Here is a 15,295-nt window from a genome sequence, read left to right on the forward strand (position 1 = left end):
AGATGTTCACCTGACTGTTCGCCACTTTGAATGGACCATTATGTCTGGCGGCGTTGAGGATTAAGTCCCTGTCCCGAAAGTGCAATAAGCGCGCCACCACCGGCCTCGGGGTCCGTCCCTGTTGTGGTGGCCGTGCCGGGACTCTGTGGGCACGCTCCAGAGTGTAAAAGGAGGACAGCCCCTCCGGGGCCACCGTGTCACGGAGCCAGGTCTCCAAGTACTTCACCATGTCACCATCCTCGATCTTTTCCGGGAGGCCCACTACACGAATGTTGTTCCTCCTGTTGCGGCCTTCCGCATCCTCCGCCCTCTGCTCCAGGGTCGCAATTCGGGACAGGGCATCCTTCATCGTCGCAGCCAAGGTTCGCTGCGCCGGCTCCAAGGTTTTCACCGAGCTCTCCACTTCCTTGACCCGGTCCGAAAGTTTGCCATGGTCCGCTCTGAGGAGGCCAAGGCTCGCCGCCACCTGGGCAATGTCCTGTTGGAGGGCCGATCTCGTGGTCGTTATCGCCTCTAGGACGCGGTCGAACTGCTGTTGCATCGACGCCCCACCGGAACTCTTTGGGTCCCCATGCTCTTCTTTGTCCTGGGCCTCCGAGTCCGAGGCGGTCGGGGTAGGCCCCTTGGCTCCTCTAGATTTCCCCATGTCGCCGGGGGCACTCCGTGAAAGTTCCGGAGTAGGCGTCTCCGGGTGTAGATGTCGATCACGACCCACCCGGTTACTGATCCTCAAATCGAGTGTGGGAGACCTCCTTCTCCAGGGCCTATGGAGACTTCTCCGCTTCGGCTCACGCCACCGCCACGGGGTCCGAGGGCACCGATGAGGGGGCGGAGACAACCGCCGTCGAACCGGGCAGGCCCGCTCACCCGCTAGAGATCCGGGGTGAGGGTCACCAACTCCACCGGACGACGTGTGGCGCTAAAGTGTCGCGCCTCCCATGGAAGTGAACCGGCCGGGAAGACGTAGCTAGGTGCGGAGTCGCGGGACGGGCCACCGCCTGGGTCACAAGGCGTTCGCTCCCGGGGTCCCCTATAACGTGGGCATCCACCCGGCCACCCAACCGAGTGCAAACTCGTTGTGGGAAGTCCGATCCAATAAACAGCCAGTGCACAGAGCAGCCGGGGATGGCGAAGTCGGGCGCAAGGCACTGCCTGCGACGCTCCTCCAAGTCAGTGGGTCCGACCAGGGGGACAAAGAAGTCCGGGCGCCATGTTGGGTCGCACTCCGCGACTCCGCAAACTTCGGTTTTACTCCGGAGCAACCCTCATCTGAGCTTCATCAGGGGCCTCGGCAGGTCGTCGCCGGTCCGCTCAGCAGAATGCGGGGTTTGGGGTGCCCCGCAGCCTCCGAATAACAGGATAAACCCGGGCTCAGTCCCGGAGCCGAGCTCTCAGGCGACCATCGCCATCGGCGCCCAAGCCACGCCCCCCCGGGAAATGGACTGATATATATGAAAATCAGAAACAACCTTAAGCAAGAAGGATGGATGAGCTCTCAGGACTACTCTATTGTGGTGGAAAACAGTATATGGTTCCCGTGTACAGAGCGCTTGTATCTCACTTACTCTGCGCGCTGACGTAATCGCCACTAAAAAGGCTACTTTCCAAGAGAGATGTTGCAAAGAGGCCTTGTGGATAGGTTCAAAAGGAAGTGACATTAACCTGGATAGAACCAGGTTCAATTCCCAAGGAGGAGAAGGATTTCGCACAGGGGGATAGACTTTTTTCAACCCCTGGAGGAAGTCCTTGACCACCGGAACCTGAAAGAAAGAAATCTGGTTAGGTGATTTTCTGTACGCTACTATGGTTGACAGATGCACTCTAATGGAAGCATATTTCAACCCAGAAGTTGCCAAGGAAAGGAGGTATGGAAGGATTACTTCCTCCTGCCCTTTAGTAGGATCTAGGTGACGATCCCCACGCCATATATAAAATCTTTTCCACTTGAAGGCATAAGACGCTCTTGTGGAAGGCCTCTTAGCCTCTTTTAAAATGTGCATACATTCGGGAGGCAGGTTCAGATGCCCATATTGCAGGACCTCAGGAGCCATGCTGTCAGGTTCAGTGATGGGAGGTTGGGATGCAGTATCCTCCCGTTCATCTTGCTAAACAGGTCCGGTTTGCAAGGAAGTCGTCTGTGTGGACGCACAGACAGATGCAGAAGGTCTGGGTACCACCACTGCCGTGGCCAATCCGGAGCTATCAAGATCATCTCCATGTCCGACCTGAGGAGCTTGGACACTACCTTCGGAATCAGAGCCAGGGGCGGAAACGCGTAAGCAAATGTTCCTGACCAATCCATCAGGAGCTGGCAGCCATTCAATAACTGATCATTAAGCAAAATCATTAAAGGGAAATCAGTAAATAACTGCAACTTGTATCTAATACAACACCAATCCGCTACTCTGATACAGTTATCAGAGTTTTGAAAAGAGGAGGGGTTCAAGGGTGTATTTTGACACGGAAAACCAGGGGGTAAAGAATACCCAAGTTGCAATTCAAAAAAGAACGTAAAACATTAACACTCATAGACACCAATTTTGACAATGGACAAACACGTAATTAGAATAAGGCAAGAGGGAAGAACCTCTATCAAAAAAGATGTTCAGTTTGGGGGCCCTATACACAAGTCCTGTACACAACAGGGGGGCCTATACAGCTAATGAAAACAAACCAGATTGAAAAAATTCTTTAGAGAAAACGACCAACAAACATTTTATACTTTAAACATTTTAGATCATGTTTGGTCGCAAAAAAACAGAATAGCTCTGAAACATTAGGGGTAAGGGGGTCGACGCGTTTCGAATCTCTGGCAATTTCAGAGATTCTCTTCAGGACCAACAGACATAATCTGAAAAACAAAAAATGAACAAACACTCAGTCAGATGCACACATGAGCGACCTTCAACTCGCATACGGGTCAGCATGTTCGTCAATCATACCTGTGTAGTCTTGTGTAAATGTCCAAGTCACGCAGTCTGAAACAGAAAGATTGGATATGTCTAACATTGTGTTCTATTAGAAACCAAAAGTGGGGGCTTGCATCACTTAAGAAGCAAAGAGATAGACACTTACATTATTGGAGGGTACCAAGATTACGTGGCCAATGCTCAAACCGCGAGGGATTACTTGCCCTTGCAACAAGCTGTACATTGGCAAAACCAATCAGGAGGCCAGACAAAGGATGTCTCAACATAAATCCCGACTAAAAAAGAAAGTGTTAACAGCTTCCCTGGTCCAACATTGGATCGATCATTCGCATGGGGACGATGAGCCCATCTCCTCCTGTCGGGGAGATGGGCCTATTAGGAGTCAGTCGTCTAGGTATGGATAGACGAAGAGCCCCTTCTTGTGTAGATAAGCCGCAACCACTGCCATGCATTTGGTGAAGACTCGTGGTGCTGACTTGAGTCCGAAGGGCAGCACTTTGTACTGGTAGTGCTTGCTTCCTACCACGAATCTCAAGTACTTCCGATGGCGAAGGGCGATTGGAATATGAAAGTATGCATCTTGCAAATCCAGTGAACACATCCAATCCCCTAATTGAAGATGTGGACATATTTGGTGAAGAGCCAACATGCGGAACTTTTCTTTGACCACCACCTTGTTCAGAAGGCGAAGGTCCAAGATAGGTCTGAACTTTTTTGGGGACAAGAAAGTATCTGGAGTAGACTCCTTTTCCCCTTTGAGAGGGAGGCACCTCCTCGATGGCTCTTTTTTGAAGAAGAGACTTGACCTCTCTTTGGAGAAGGTTTAGTTGGTAAAGGCGAGACTTTTTCGGAGGTATGGACTTTGGGATCGCACGGAAACATAGTGCATATCCATTGCGCAGTATATTCAGCACCCAACAATCTTTTGTGATGCTGACCCACTCTGCCAGATGTTGTGAAGCACTTCCTCCCACTGGAGTGGGTAACAGCGCCAGAGGAAGCCACTGCTCAAGCTTTCCCTCCTCTCGTCGTGGACGAGGACTGTTGATGACCTCCTCTACCCCTGTTGGATTTGCCTCCTCGAAAGTGTTTTTTTCCCTGATGTTTGTTCTGGGACCACTGAGGGGGTTGAACCCTCTGATGAGCCCCTCTGCCCTTGTTCGATTTGAAGCGTCGTTTGAATTCTTTCTTCTTCTCCAAACCGACCGCTTTTACCGTGTCCAGTTCGGTCTTCATACGGGTCATCGCCTCATCTGTGTGTTCCCCGAAGAGAGAGGACCCAGAGAAAGGAAGATTCAAGATGCGTTGTTGAGCATCCGGTTTAAGGCCTGTTAAGCGCAACCAAGAAGACCTTCTGGCGCATACTCCATGTGAATAAGAGTGCGCCGCCAACACTGCACCGTCCGCCGCGGTGCTTATCATTTGGTTTGCCACCAGACTGCCTTCCGTTAGAAAAGTCCTTTTGGTCTTCCTTCGGGAGCTTGGCTTTGAAGCGCTCCATCGAGTCCCATAAGGCTCTGTCATACCTTCCCAGCAGCGCGGACGCACTGGATACCTTCAGGGCAGAAGCGGCAGCATTACAAACTATGCGACCCCATGAGTCCTGTGTCTTACTGTCCTTATCTGGCGGGACAGAAGATGAAGGAGCGACTGCATCGGTCTTTCGAGCCGCTGCCACAATCACTGAATCTGCTGGTGGATCAGATTTGACAAAGACTGGGTCTGAGTCAGCAGGCTTATATTTCTTTTGTATACGAGCCGGCACTGCTCTGATGGTAGCAGGGGTGAGGAAAATGTTCTTGACTGGATCCATGATTCCAGGGACTAAAGGAAGTAACGGGCGGGAAGAAGATTTTTGGTGTAATGTCTCAAAAATTACTGTGGTAGTCACTTGTGAGACAGCCATCTCAATATTTAATTTCTTAGCCCCTCTCTGCAGAACATCCAAATAGGTATTGTTGTCGTCCACTGAAGAGACTCTGGAGATAGGGCTGTCTGTGAGAGGAGGGGAGTAATCCCTAGTGGAAGATTGGGTAGAGGAAGTAGAAGAGGTGGAAGGAGTTCTTTTACTCCTGCGATGGGAACTGTGTTGCCTCTTGCCCGATCTTCTGGAAAGCTTTTCCCTTCTTGGAGAACGAGACCTTCTGGGACGTTCCTCTCTCCTTGGAGAACGAGATCTTCTTGGACGTTCCTCTCTTCTTGGAGAACGAGATCTTCTTGGACGTTCCTCCCTTCTTGGAGAACGAGATCTTTCTGGCCTCCTTTCAGGTGAACGTGCTGCCTGTTGTCTGGGAGGACTGTTTCTGTCTACCTCAGCAACCAGCCTTGGCAGCTGAGATCTATGTTCCGGGCTGACGTACTGCCGAAGGCGTTCCGTAGCCCCTGAGTCCTGCCAAATTTGCAGTGGCGCATTCCATCTAGGGGACAGCCTCACCCCAGGAGCAGAAACCTCTGACCGACGTGGAGGAGATTTCCGGACAGGACTTCTGGTGTTTGCAGATGATCTGGAGGAACCAGAAGACTGGGAAGATGAGTGACGTGGAGCTGATTCCGTAACCAGAATCGCAGAGAGCCTTGACATTGATCTAGCTCTCGGCGGTGAAGAATGATGCCTCATCGTCGAATCGCCATGCATCGACGATGGAACTCTTCCCCTCGACGTCGACCGCCTCCGGGGTGTCGGCGGAGCCATCACTTCCGACGTCGGATGTCTTGACGAGTGATGCGAAGAACGATGGTCTCTCGACGTCGAACGGCGATGACTTGCAGACGACAGAGCTTTCTCCCTCGATGTCGAGTGTTTACGTGACGACGGCGGAGGAACCTTGGACGTCCTCGACGCCGAACGTCGCCGAGACATTGACGGAGATCGCCTCCCCGACGCCGATCGACGCCTTGTTGACGTCGGCGGGGGAGTCACACTTCTCGCCACCGATTGTGGAGATGGCGACAGCGGAGGTGTGCCGCCCCTCGACGCCGATCATCGCCGGCGGAGGTGTCTTGGTCCTCGATGCCGATCGTCGCCGAGTTGACGATGACGGAGGGGTCCTGGTCCTCGACTCCGAACGTCGTCGAGATGACGATGACGGAGGGATCCTTGTCCTCGACGCCGAACGTCGCCTGGTTGACGACGGCGGAGGGGTCTTGGTCCTCGACGCCGATCGCCGCCCGGTTGACGACGGCGGAGGAGTCACTGGCCTCGATGCCGATCGCCGCCCTGTTGACCACGGCGGAGGCGTGACCGTCCTCGACGCAGATCGTCGCCTGGTTGACGACGGTGGTGGGAATTTCACCGACGGAGCTGGCATCCTCAACGCCAGTGATGAACCTGATCTTCTTTTCGACGGCGAGCCCGCCGTCGATGGTCGTTTTTCAGCTGGAAAACTCACCGGAAGATGTTTCTTCAGCGCCGAACCCGACATTGAAGTTGAAGGACGTGAAGACTTGCCTGTAGAAGGACTTCTGGCCCTCTAGCTGCCCTTCTTCACTGGAGATTTTCCTCTGGTGGACCTTTGAGCCAGTCCATAAATGCGGTTTCTTTCTCTGTCCTTGAGAGTTCTCTCAGACAGGCGTTCGCAGTGAGGACAGTCCTTAGGATCATGATGATCAGGCAAGCAAAAGTATACAGACATCATGACTGTGATTTTGCCTTCTTGTTGCCACAAGAAGGACATCAAAAAGAGAAGGCATTTTAAAATAAAATGCCACACAAAAACTGTCTAAAAAGACAGAAACCTTACTTGACAAGGTGTTAAAAGTCAAAGTAAGTCCAAAAGTTAGAAAATTGAAGCAAATTTCTGTCAGAAAAGCCAGAAATGAGTGGAGCTGTGTTACCAGGGTCCTTCTTGAAGGAGCCGGAAAGAACAACTGACCCAACTGTCACCCCGGAGGCATGATGGGATACTGGGGGTCATGAGTGCCTTAAAGGCACGGTGTCAGTTTTTTATTACATGCAGCTACAGGTTAGCTTTTCAGTCTTTTTATACTGTGTATTTGCAATGCAGCCTGGGAGCTTTCTATGCTTTCAGTGAGTTATAAGAATTTCTACGGCTTTCTAAGCATTAAAACAGTTTGTAAACAATCTTTGGTGTTGTTTCTCATGTTTCTAATGCAGATGTTCATGTATGGTGGAAATTATTTACAGCATAATTCAGCTCTACTTTATTTGGCTGAAATTGCTTATTTTTATATATATATATATATATATATATATATTTTTTTTTTTTTTTAAAGAAACTGTTCAATGGAAACCGACTTTCAACAAGCTAAAGATGAAGCTAATGATAGGTTCCTAAACAGGGGATATTCCAAAAACATATTACAACAGGCTTCAAATAAGGCGTCTAGAATCAACAGGAGAGATCTCCTGGTGCCCGAAATATTGCCAGTAGTGGAGGATGAAGGGAGGATGATCACCAAATTCAACACTAGATCTGGCGACCTGGTCCACTCTTTTAGGAAGAACTGGCACATTCTGACTACTGACAGTATCTTGAAGAAACATCTTTCTAAACAGCCACTAATAACATATCGGCGCTGTCAATCACTTTCAGATCACCTTGTGCATAGCCATTTTTCCTCAGAGCCACAGCCCGCTAATCTTACCAACTTAAAAGGTTTTTTCCATTGTTTACGCTGTAAAGCCTGTAAAGGGAGCAGAAAAACCCTAGAGTATCCGGGTAGAACAGGTGAGGAAAGACCCAACAGAAAAATAAAAAAACTTCTTAATTGTAATTCCAATTTTACCATCTACTGTCTAGAGTGCCCGTGCAAAAGAAGATACATAGGGAGCACTAACCCCACGAAGCTTAGAATACTGGAACACATGCGGACAATCACGAACAAGGATAAATCATATCCGTTTGCCCGGCATTTTGCTGAATTTCATCACAGCAATAGAGATTTACTAAGCTTCTATTGCATTGATCAAGTAAATCGTTTGGAACGTGGGGGGACAGAGAGAAGGCACTCAGAATCCTGGAATCAAGGTACATAATTGACCTTAAAACCATGGCACCATGGGGCCTGAATAACGATGAGGAACTGTGGGTCCACCTCTAAATACGCACATGGGATCATGTGGTTTACTAAACTGTAACGATACGAACAATAACTGAAAAATGTGATCAACTCCCTATTTTTATTTATGTCCTCTATCCTTAAGCACTATTGATGTAATAAGAAAAAGATATGCCTGCCCATTCAGGGCTGCAAAACAAAAGAGATAAAGATATGTAAACATGTACATCTGAGGTATTTACAAGAGGTTTCATTAGGGGATACACCCCTAGAAAGAAAATAACTAAGAAATCACAAAGTTATATTTTCACTACATGTTTGCCATTTTAAATCTCACAAGGCATCAAAATGAAATGTATGTACATAAATGAAATAATGTTTGTTGTGTTAATGTTTTTAAATGAGCACCATGCACTTTATTTTGCACCATGTTCATACTGTGAATAGAGGAGTGATATACACTCAAAGATGGCCGCCACATTGGCAAATTGTAACATCATCTATGTCAATGAATTAAGCTATGGCCAATAGGTATAAAATGGCGTTTTTTACACAATCAAACTGACACTGACGAAGCTGGAATAGCGAAACGTGTCTGTCAGGGATGAAGGGGGGTTTGCATTCAAATCACTTAAATCGGATTCCAGCGTGCTTGCCATTCTTTTCGACTTTATAGTTGGATGTGTTGCAATATATATATATATATATATGTATAATGTATATGTATATATATATATATATTCCAAACAGCTTGGCGAAGTTCTTGCCTGCGCCTCTTAATGTGGCGGGCCTCGACGGGGTTTCGCCTCGCCCCGTTAAATCCAAAAGTTTACCGTCTTTAATGGTTGACAGAGAGTCGAGGCCCAGGTTAGCTTGGTTCAAGTGCTTTTATTTGGCAACAACAACACTCAACGAGTGTTGTTGTTGCCAAATAAAAGCACTTGAACCAAGCTAACCTGGGCCTCGACTCTCTGTCAACCATTAAAGACGGTAAACTTTTGGATATATATATATATATATATATATGAGTATATATATGTGGGGCACATATAATATATTGTTTCCGGGGTCCCGCGCATGGGCGGGAATATTCTAATGCTTATGACTTTGATGAGGATCCCCTGGAAGAGAAAGTGTAAATCAAAATAAAACACATGGGACTCGGACCCATAAGAATCCCTGTGAGGAGGTTAGAAAAGTGCACAAAAACATCAGAACACATGGTACTCGTCCCCAATAGTACCCCTGTGAGGAGGTTAGAAACGTGCAGGGAGCAATAGAAAACATGGGACTTGTACCCATTAGAACCACGTAGGTGGGACTAAAACCCACTACAAACTGCATAGATGGGACTAAAACCCACTACAAAAACATGGGACTCATACCCATTAGAACTAAGTAGATGGGACTGAAACCCACTACAGGCTGCGTAGATGGGACTGACGCCCACTACAAAAACAAAGTGTGAAGCAAAAGGTGACTTACACACACCAGAAAAAAATAACAACATAGCGTTAAATGGGACTACAACCCATAAACTGCAAAAACTGAGTTGAATGGGACTAAAACTCACAAACAGTGAAAACACAGTTGAGTGGGACTAAAACTCACAAACCGTGAAAACAATGTTGAGTGGGACTAAAACCCATCTACTGTACGGGATACTGACATGAAAAACAGGCAAAACCCATGTGCAGCACAAAATGACTTATGGACTGAGACAACGCAACAGTAGAAATAGGACTAGCACCCACTCTAGCATCCCCAATGGAAAGCTTTAAAACGTGAACCATGTATGTGAGACAAACCCCCACAATATAAGCGGAAATGAACAGTATTATGCCCTGCAGAAAAGAAAACAAAGAAAAATGTCCTGTATCAACTGGTTCATGTCTCACTTTGACTGAAACACCTGTGAGCAAATTCTCACATGATATGGCTTGCAAGTCAATACATAGTTGGACGTGGCCTAAAGATAGACGCCCCTAATGTACTTGAGTACCATCATGTTATTAAAAGGCACTTCCTAGGATAATCCTCAATGTCTTTCAGAACAAGAACTGATGGTAGCTCACATAAAATTACAGTTCCTCTGCCAAGCAAGTCCTTTGTCTACAATTCCACCAAACTGTTGATTAAAGACAAACCCACTCATTGCTTCAGAACAGCTTGCTTGTAGAGAGTGCTCAACAGTACAGCGACTGCCTCTGCTGTGACTCGACGACAAAGACAAGTGATGATATGGCATTGCGGCAGACGTGTAAAATACCAGCATTTTCGTAAGCATGTCGCTTGTTAAAAAATGAAAGACGATATGCCAGCATGAAGGACGCCCAAACTGCTGTATACAGAGGGGCATGTAGAGTGCTGCAGCCAAACACGAGATGGCAGCACGCTGTGGACACGCTTGCCTGATGGCTCACTGTGGCTCTGTGCAGCACAGCGTCCAGAAACAACTCGCCTAGGAGACGGTGGCAAGATGTCACAGCACAGTCTACGCATGTCATGGGAACACCAAGGCAACTGTAAGGGTGCGGGCAAAACTGGTGATGCGCCCGGAGCAAGCGACTCATGCCTGTCTATTTAAAAACAGCAACGGTCAAACTGCCAAAATTGGTGGGAGGACTTTAAGTCTGGAAAATCCCACGAAAATGTAAATGACCAAATTACCCTTAACAGGAGTCCGGCTCTGGTCGCTAGCAGAGAGCCAAAATTAAAACCAGAAGAGACATTTCCCAAAGGTGAAATCCGGCCACTGCAGAAAGCACACAAAGGAAAGTCTAGATATCGACTCAAAAATTAAATCATGTGAAATCAATCTCCTTTGATTTCAATGCTGATACCTTCTCAACCTCTTAGTATGCACCGCTGTAATAAGATATGCCTCTCTTGTGTTCAATTGATTGAAGCAGCTGTTGCAGAGACTCGTGCCGCTGTTTCAGGATTTCCTTGTGAGCGCTCCACACTTGTGCTGGGGTCAGGCAGTGTGAGGAAGATTGACGAAGAGCATGGGAAAATGCTCAGGATCACACAAGTTGTCACAGTAGAAAGTGCACAGTAGACAGTGCTCAGAAATACACAAGCTATCCACTTGGAAAAGTTATTTAAGTAGACCAAGGAAGCATGTTCAGGCTAAACTGTTCATTGATAAGTGCTCAGGATCACACAAGCTGTCACAGAAGTAGGAATAGGCAATCCTTTAGCTCAAAAAAGTACAAGTAGGCTGGGGCTGTTTGGTGAAAGGTCACTGGTGGGGCCTTGTACTTCAGACTAGAGGTTTTCTTCTTAGTTTCTGTAGGTTTCCTTAAGAGATTTCTTGTTTCAGAGTACTTTTTAAAATCATGCGTAGTATCGTTTTAAGAATCCTCACCAAAAATCTGTAGTGACGAGGACCTCAGCCAGGATGTAGTTTAACATAGAATGTTTGAGTTCAGTTACAGGTAGTTGAGTTGTAGAGATGCAGCCCCACCAAGAGCAGTCTGCCTACTGCTCAGTCCATACTCCAACTGACACACTCAAGCATCCAGGCCCCCAAACATTCCATTCAAGACTCTCACACCAACATTCCATGCATCACATTCACACTGGCTTGGCAGCTAGGGAGTTGGGGGCATATGTATCAAAATTCCCATTTGCGAATCTCAAACTGCGTTTTTTTGCATTTCCCACTTTGAGATTAGCAAATAGGGATGTAAATAAAAAATCGCTATCGAATAGCGATTTCTTAAAATTCGCTAAAAAGTCTCAGAAACTTGCTTTGCAATTCCTTAACCTTCTGCAATACAGGTGCAGCATGATTACATCACAACCAGGAAGTGGGAGTGAATTACTGCACCTGATTGCCTGAGGCACAGTCAGAGGCTGTTTGGAGAGTGAGAGGAGTGGACACAGCAAAGGAACATCCACAATGGAGTCCCAGAAACAACATGAGGGCAAGAAGGGAGAAAAAAGGTAGAGGAAGCAGAAATTCAGTGACAAGAAGCGGGAGGTGCTCATTGAGGAGATGTGTGCAGCCATGAGCTCCTCTTTGGAAAGAAGGCACTCCGGGACCCTGAGTCCAGGAAAAGGAAGATCTGGCTGGACATCCAGGAAAAAGTAAATGCTGTCGGTGTGACCCATCACACGGTGAAAGAATTAAGGAAAAGATGGTATGACATGCGGCAAAGGTCGATGGAGAGGGGGCAGCCAGACTGAAGGAGTCCAAATAGATCGGGGGAGGATCATCCACAGCATTAGACCCAACAACCCATGAGGAGCTGGTGGAATCAACCCTCCTGCCTCAGAGCGTCAGTGGTGTGGCTGACATAGACAGCTCCGACCCTGCAACCAGCAGCCAAGTTAAGATGCATGCAAAATATAGCCGCACACATCTCCATCCCATGCAGTCAGGAATGCACAAAAACCAAACTACACATGTCACTCCGGTCCACTTCTTACAGCACACCCAAAATGTATCATGGGAGACATAGTCAAATGCATGATAGTGTGTCCATGAGACATAGCAAAGTAAATGCAACATGTGAATCAGTGAAAAGGGGAAAAGAGAGTGTCAGAAGTTAGCCAATACAAATTGTAAAAACTTTATTGAGTGCAAAATGCAGACATTGACACAAACTCATGAATTCCCCTTTACATCCGCAGCACAATGCAGGACACTTGAAGACAGTGCAGACGGCGAGGATTTTGGAAATCCAGAGGACCAGGCTGATAATGGGGACTCATGCGACGACACAGAGCCCACACCAATCACGGGCAGGAAGCGCACAATTGTGCTCCCACTGCCACCATTGGAGGAGCCCACAGAAGAGAATGAGCAAACAGAGCCAAGGCAGGGTGTCTCACACATGCGTGGAAAGCACACCCCCAACTGAGGGAGCCAAGAACTGAAACATGCAGGTCAAGAGCCAGGACCAGCACTGCCAAGGTTGAAGATCCCACAGTCTTCGCAGATCTTGAGAACAGAATGCTGCAGGTACAGCGCCTGCAACCAAAATCATTGCGCTCAATAAATAGGCAGCTCAGCAGACTAAACAAAAATCAGCGCTACATGGGGGAGGGCATCATGGCCATTGCAGGTGCCATACGTGACCTGTGTGTGACATTAAAGTGTGAACAAGAAGCCAGGGACAGGGCTGCCTAACGTGCTGACGCCCGTCTGCACAGCTACACAAGGCGGTGAACCGCCTGTGCACCACCCCAAGCAACTTGACCCGTCGCAGCATAAGCATGCAAGTGGAAATGTCACACTGCTGCCACGACATCGCAAGAGGCCTGGCGCAGGTCATCAGTGCTGTAGAGCTAATGCAGACACAGATGGCACAGCACTCATGGTCTCTGGGGAGAGTGAGGGGACATCGAGCAGGAGTAGCTGTACACCAACATTGCCAGATAATAGACGGGGCAGTGGAAGACAGGGTGCAGCACCTAGGTACCCAACGGAGGGCATTCAGCCAGGAGAATGGCCAGCAGCAGTCCGTCACCGAAGGAGGTGAACTGAACACTTTAAGAGTTGCGCTAATGGGTGATGCAACCCATTCATACCTATTCCACTGATTTTTAGGACTACCTGCACTGTGGACATAACGTGCTGTGGACAGCAACAGTCATTGTGTTTGAGGTATAAATAAACACAGTACTGATTAAAATAATTATGTTGCCTCAAGTCATCCTTACTCACCTAGAAGTAGTTCTGTGTGATCTCAGCCCCAACTCCTGATGCTGGTCTGCCAGGGGGAGCTGGGCCATCATTGTCCGATGTATCTGTATCAGTCACGTCAATTGTGGTGCCTTTTCTCATAGCCATGTTGTGGAGCGCTGCACACCTTGCCATGATTTTACAGGAGGTCTCAGGGCTGTATTGCAGTGCTCCTCCGCTTTTATGCAGGCACCGGAACCGGCTCTTTAGGATCCCAAACGTTCGCTCTATGACACAGCACGTAGATCTGTGTGCCCTGTTGTATCTCCTCTCCCTTGCAATGGCTGGATCCAGATACGGGGTTAGGATAAAGTCCTGCACTGCATAGGCCCTGTCATCTGCAGGGATAGAAACAATATGTGAGTCACTCCCCCCCCCCCCCCCCCGCCCAACAAGATGTACTGGATGGATGGATGTGTGCCATGCATTTACCTAGCAGGTAGCCCTCACCAAACTCTCCAGCACTCAGACGTCTGTGTATCCCACTATGTCTAAAGATGAAAGAGTTGTGAGTACTGCCTGGGCATTTAGGTACCATGTCATTGATGATATACTTGGCATTGCATACGACCTGTATATTCAGGGAATGGTGGCATTTACGGCTTCTGAAGACATATTCATTTGTTGATGGGGGGTGATGGGCACATGGGTCACATTTATGCAGTCAATAACGTGGGGGTAACGTGCAATCTGATAGAAGTCCAGTTTTGTTTGCTGGAATGCCTGTTGTGTGCTGGTGAAGTGGTAGCCTCTGTAGCATTGCATTTAAAAAGGCATGGAAAAAGCGTGACAGGGCACTTTGGAGATCCCGCCAGCCATTGCTATCACCCCTTGAAAAGTCCCTGAGGCTAGGAGGTGCAGGGAGCACAGGACCTGCACATGGGTGGGAATTGTTTGGGTCCTGCGTGTTGGGTGTTCCAAATAGGGTTTCAGCTCCTCAATCAGGTCCAAAATGCGCTGTTTGTGCAGCCTGTACTTCTCACAGATCGCCTCTTCAGTCTGCTGGAACAGAGTGACGTGCAGCCTGAAGATCCGTTCTTGTCTCATTCTCCTCTGTGCTAGAGCCCGAATTCACAGCCTCCTGGCTATTACATATAGTGCTGCCATTGTGGAAGAATATGTTGCATTGTGGGCTGGTTTAAGTAGCTTGCACCTGGTTACCACCTGCATGCACTTGGTGGTAATTGTGATTTCTTAATTTGTGAATTTGCAATTTTCGTAAATTGCAATTTTTTTTACATTTCATTTCGATTTCTTAAAGTGCAATTTTTCATTTTACGAATTCCGCAAACTGAAAAATCGCAGTTTGAGAATTTGCACAGATATTCGCAGAATTATTGGTTCACAGAATAAGATATCGCTATTTTTGCGATTCCTTATTATTGCAATGCGAAAATGTCTCCTACATCGCATTTTGTGAATTTTTACAGGCAAACGCTGTTTTTTGCGATTCGCAGTTTGCAAATAAAAATTTGTTTCATACATATGCCCCTTGGTAACCAAATAAATACAACAAAGGTAGTGATCAAGGCTCCCTGTTTTCCGTTTTTACAGATTTTTACAGATAAATACAGACAGAAAACGATGTGTTTTCTGTCTGCATTTATTTTTAAAAGTGGATAAATACAGAAAACTGTGCTTCTTTTAAGTA

The sequence above is a fragment of the Lissotriton vulgaris genome, chromosome 6, assembly GCF_964263255.1.
Source record: "Lissotriton vulgaris chromosome 6, aLisVul1.2, whole genome shotgun sequence".
Lineage (NCBI taxonomy): Eukaryota > Metazoa > Chordata > Amphibia > Caudata > Salamandridae > Lissotriton > Lissotriton vulgaris.